This window comes from Antrostomus carolinensis, unplaced genomic scaffold (assembly GCF_000700745.2).
Source record: "Antrostomus carolinensis isolate BGI_N321 unplaced genomic scaffold, ASM70074v2 scaffold2592, whole genome shotgun sequence".
Taxonomy (NCBI): domain Eukaryota; kingdom Metazoa; phylum Chordata; class Aves; order Caprimulgiformes; family Caprimulgidae; genus Antrostomus; species Antrostomus carolinensis.
This window is the reverse complement of record NW_010301505.1, coordinates 37363-43407: the sequence shown is the minus strand read 5'-3', so window position 1 is coordinate 43407 and position 6045 is coordinate 37363.

The following is a 6045-nucleotide window of genomic DNA, read 5'->3' as shown; positions in this document are numbered from 1 at the left end:
AGTAAGTCAGCTGCAAAGGTAGATGAAAAGTATTTAGGTCTGTGTTGTAACTTGGCGGGCCAAGTTACAGACTTTATTTAAATATAAGCTTAAGATGTAGTGCCTTTGCTTTTTGCAAGACTTAAAAATAACGTTTTCCATCAAAACACTAACTTTTATGTGTGCCTCTCCCTCCCCTTCCCCCAAGAATTTTTCATGAATGCTTTAACTTTGATGACTGTAGGCTGAAATAGTGGGACTGGAGTGTCATGGTTTGTAGAGCAGCATTTTGATCTAAATGCAATAGTCCTACTTCTGTATAATTTCATTCTTCATTAGGCCTAATATGGTTATAGACTGAGCACCTCATTAAGCTGTACACTAGATAATTCAGGTATTGGATTTTCAAACACTATCTCATGGACATCTAAGGTATTTTCCTCTTAACTGTAAAATATGTACTATAATCTTATTTATGGGGAAAGATGCAAATAGTAAGGATTAATGAAATGAGAATTTTTTTATTTGCTTGGAATCTACCTATTAAACAAGACAGGGCTTTGTTTTTAACTGAAGGATGATATTCCCATAAGTAAGTTTTAGGAAAGAAAACATGAAATTTGGGACTATTCAAAGGAAGTAATTGAAAAAAAAATGAGCCTGATCAGATATGTGGCTGTTTTAATAAAGCAAATGGCATGTGTGCTGTCAGTAGCCGTGTTCACTTCAGTCTACTTGGTTGAAAGCATTTGCTTCTAACTAGCAAGTAGGAATCTGGTGACCTGATGCAGACAAGACAAACTTCCTCTTCCACCTTCCTGAAAAATAAGGAGTTAAGTCAGAATTCTCTGCTCTGTGTTAAGGAGGCTTCCCAACAAGCTGTACCTCACAGGCTTGGGTCTCATATTTTTTTTAGTAGTATTATGTTTGTTTCCTTTTTTTAATCTCTCTTTGGGCAGAGTCTTATTGTGGAACTGAGGAGACAACTGCCACACAGAGGAGGATACAGACATAGTGATGAATGTGCAGGGCAGTTTTTATTATATAAATACACTTAGTATATTTAGTAAATATGTGTCTGTAGTTAAACAGATCTACTGCTGCTTTCCTTTAATTTCTTAGAGGACTATTACAGAAAACATCTCGGTATATATATGTTACTTTTTAGCCAAATTCTTTTATGATTGCATTACTTGAAACTCTTTAGAGAGAAATTGTTTTGATATACTAACTCTGACATATTTTAATATTGTATGTTTCCTTGTTGAGGGAGTTCTATGTATGTTTTTCTAAATTTCTCCCATATTACGTTATCAATAAAATGTTTTCTTCTTTTTTTATTGTAGTGGTCAATTCTGTAAAATGTAAAGAAATGTAAATAGTTTGGCAAAATGGGCTGAGTAGTGAAGGATATTGAACTCGCTCGAATGCTCTTGATTTCCAGATAACATTTGTTGTTTTTTAGAGCTCTGCTGGGATTATTGGGGTTTTCCATCTGTTTCCAGAGTTTATGGTTGGTAAGACTTGGATGACATTGATCAAGACTGAAAGCTGCTGCCAGTTAGTTCTTCAGAGTAAATCCACTCTGGGCAATTCTACACCAAGCAGGGCAAGCTGTCTATTATCTTAGTCACTGGGTTTGGGGGGGAACCAGCAAAGTTTTACTACTGCTCTTAATGAAAGTGTATTCACTTAATAACTTACTGCTACCTGACTTCATGGGCTTGCTGAGCAATCTTTGCAGGATAATTTCTTGGCACTACCAAAGTCTATTCCTTTGGTGTGACTTGAAAGTGAAGGGCTCTCTAATTTCACCATTATCTTAATTTATTTTTGGTTATTTGGATCATCTCGTCTAGCCTGTGGGACATGAGAATGAGTAAGGTTGTCAAGTTGTTAGGGTACGAGCAGTATGAATGAAACTGTTGTATTTAACAACAGCTTCTTCCTTGGATCTTTGAAGGAGTTGATGGTGTTCTGAGTCACCTAGCAGAAACTCTCTTTAGGGTTCTTGTAAATCCCTAATTTGACTTTGGATGGGGAAAAAAATATATGTACTCATATATATGCATTGGAGGTTTTGGGGTTTTTTTTTGTTTTGTTTTTGGGTTTTGTTTTTTTTTTGAAGAGGAAGTGGCACTTTGGTAGAACTATTTCAAGATGTGGTGTGTCTAAACCTTCCTCTGCCAGTAGATATATTCTGTCAACTTCCCTGAGTCAGCTAATCTACAGGGTATTGTGAAGTGCTTGTCACTGCTAATTTTCTGATAGCTTTATATGTTCTCAGGTGTACTATGTGGGTATTTTGATCTCCAACCCTATTTTTTTTTCTGCAGAGAGACTAATTAAAAGCTTTTCCAATTATATTTACATCCTCTTTTATTTTTTCAGCAGACAAAGTAATTTCTTTCTGCTAGAACGTTTTACTTTTGCCATCCTTGTTTTAAGGAGGGTGGGGGGGGGGATTAACGTACCGCTTAAACACCAGCTTGAAACATCATCACCAGCGAGCTGCTGGGTGCAAATACTCCCTGGTACTGCACTCCTTGACCCATCCCAGCAGAGACCTGGAAATGCTGAGGTTGTGCACTTGAAGTTCTTACTGTGTCCAGACACGATTGTTTTAAGTGCTGTTCCAGCAGCTGAATTCAAGTGGCAGAGATCTGTGGTTTCTCGTTATGTTAAATGACTTAAGGATCACGTTTGCAACTTCAACCCCACGTCATGTTGCTTGAAACATGGATACAATTACTGGCTTCATCCATTGCAGTAGGTATTTTTTAAAGGAATAATTGAAGTTATCATTATTCTATGAAATGTAAATTGGTAGCTGGGGCTGGGAAGTCGTGTGGGGTTGTTTTTTTGGGGGGTGTTTTGTTTATCTTTTTAAAAAGTTTCCTTAATGCTCCTCTGTATCTCCTGTTAATATGATACTAAAAAGCAGATAATTAAGTTGCAAAACTGCTACTTGTTGGGGGGACAGGGAGGGAAACCCACTGAGCCAAATTGTGCATCTTCTGAATGTAATAACATTTCAGTTACACATCAGAAAGTGGGTTCTCCTGGAGGTGCAGTGCCACTGAGCTTGCTGTCAGCAGGCACTTGTGAAGTTTTAGTTGCAGTTATTTCGTCCTTTGCAGGATTATACTTGGGAAGAAACTCCTACCTGGACTTTCAAGTACTTACCTGGGAAGAAAATCCTACTTTAGAAATAGATGCAAGGTAAAAAATGCTGTAGAAATGGGAAACTAAACCTGAGTTTCCGTGGGATCACTGTAATTCAGTGTTCCATGTAACACATACTAGCTCAGGCCTTTCTGTTACCTTGGTATTGGTGGTAATATAAAATCATAGCAGGCAAGAAAGTCATCTTAATGTTTTGAGTTAAAGGTGTGGACTGTTTAAATGCTGTACCCATGGGGATGGCTCCAGGCTCGGAGTGAATGAGCGAGTCCCTTGGCCATGCTGTATGTCATAGAATCATAGACTGGTTTGGGTTGGAAAGGACCTTAAAGCTCATCCAGTTCCAACCCCCTTGCCAGCAGCAGGGACACCTTCCACTAGACCAGGTTGCTCAAAGCCTCATCCAGCCTGGCCTTGAACACTTCCAGGGAGGAGCACCCATAACTTCCTTGGGCAACCTGTTCCAGTGTCTGACCACCCTCACAGTGAAGAACTTCTTCCTAATATCTAATCTAAACCTCCCCTCTTTCAGCTTAAACCCATTTCCCCTTGTTTTGTCATTAATTGCCCTTATGAAAAGTCCCTCCCCAGCTTTCTTGTAGGCCCCAGTGTCAGTTTGTGGGGGTTTTTTTTTTGGCTCAATTGACTCATGAAGGTGAAGCTGAAATCTGGGCTGTGTCTGTGTGTCGGTGCAGTTCCCCTGGCAGTGATAATCCATGTGTTCAGTAAAATCAGGTGTGAGGCACTGCCTGCCCAGGGAAGGAACCTTTCCATATTTACACATTCATGGACAAACGTGGCTGATAAATGAAAAGAAGAAATGGGAGGTCACAGAAATGTCAGATGTAAATGGAATGCCTCTCTTTTTGTTTGAGAGGTGCTTCACAGGAGATATTTTGTGATCTCTTCCATGAAACAGAAAAGCACCATTAATCAGGTAGCGTGGCTTGTAACTGATTGTTGGCACAATGTTCCTGGTATGTAGCAGCACTTTTTAGAGTGGATGTGTGACTTCTCTTTTGTTTTGAGTAGCTGGCTTGGAAATATCTCTGAATCCTGGAAAGTTTATAGAGATTACTTACTTTTAAAATCTAATGCTTGTATTGCTCTGCCAACTCAGAAAATTAACTTTTAATAGAAAAAACATATATATATAATTCAGTCACAGCTATTAGATCAGATGTATTTTACATTAAGTGAAAAAGATGTTGAGCGTTTAAGGGCCATTAAATTGTGAAGCTTTTTATTGTTGGACTCGGAGCCTTCAAGCCAGCACTCTGCTGTGAAGAATATTTATTTTTACATTTGCAAAGCACGGTAGATGATGGGAAGGGAATACATTTTAAAGGAAAATAGGACTTGAAAATGTGATGTTTTTCCACTTTGTGAACAGCTAGTTTTATTTCATAATAATTAGTTTTACACTTCATTAAATGTTAGGTTTTTTGCTTATATGCTTTTAGAATACAGTGGAGAAGGCTTTAAAAATTCTCAGCAGGGCATCAAGTTAGATTTATAATCTAATGGGGATATTTCAAAGGTAAGATTATTTTTTTTTTTTTAAAGATGCTTCCTATTTTGAGGGTTAGGTGTGGTATAAGAGTTATTCTGGGTGCAAAGACACTTCAAGTTGGTGTCTTGTCTTGCCATACTACTTGCTGGAGTTTAGGTCTTGTAAAATACTGACCTAGGTACCAATGGACAAACTTACAAATGATGAGCATAGATCAAGTAAAATTGTGATGTGATCTGGTCATGACAGACCTGGACAAGTGTCTCTTTGTCTTCAGGCAGCTCTGGGGCTTGGTGGGTAGGAATTTGGTTTAAAATGGTGGGTGCCTTTGGTTTAAAAAGAGTTGTCTGTAAAAATCACGACTATGAGAAAGTCTGACCATGCCAATGTAGTCCAACCTGCAAACTCTGGTGAAGGATTTTTTTTTGAGGGAAGCAAGGGTGGGAGAGGTGAAGTCGGTGATCTTTTTGTCAATGACAAATTCATTAGGAAAAAGTAGGAATAGGAAAATAAAAAAGTGCTAGTTATGGGATACCAGAATAAAAACTCTTCCAGAATATGAAAATATCTTGAGTTTCGGGGAAACATCAAGTATGTGTGTATAGCAGACCAAGGACTTAGAAGAAGTACTTGCTGCAAGCAAGAATAATGGACAGGCTTTTAAAAGAAATGGGTTGAGAAATGCCCATTAAATATTTATGAGCCTGACTTGAAATTATGAAACTGGAATACGTTCCAGCTGGGGAGCTGTTGCGGGAAGATACTGGAAATGGCAGGCTGGGTGGTGAGGTATGATATTAAAGCTACCAGTGCATGGCCTAAAATCAGAGAGAACATTGTCCTCTAGGCTTGAAAGCTACAGCAAGGAGAGAGCTGGCTCTGGGTGGACTCTTGTGAGTTACATTTTGAAAAGTTTTCATTTTAGCTCAAGAATGAATTATAAGGTAATGGGCCATCCCTGCTCTGACTGCTTCTGTGCAATCTCAGCTGTGAGTTGAACCTGTGAAGCTGCTGATTTCTGTTGGGTTAGGAGATATCAAGAGACCTGGCAAGTTGTATTGAAGAAGTTGACAGCCTACATCTCCTGGAGCAGGACAGAGTGTTGGCTTGTCTAGTGGGGAAATGCAAAATTGCTACTGGTGTGGTAAAGCTAGAAAGGCATGGAAAGTCTCAGCTGAGTTCTACCTCATGACATGTGAAGAAAGACTGGAGTCTTTGGTTTCTTTCAGTGAGACAAGGGAGTTACATACACTTCTGCCTTTTATATTTAAAATCTGAAGTGAAAGTTACTCCAGAATATCTGCTTCTGTTCTGATGATGCTGAGATGACATACACAAGTCCTTTCTCATGCTGCTATGACATGAACTGA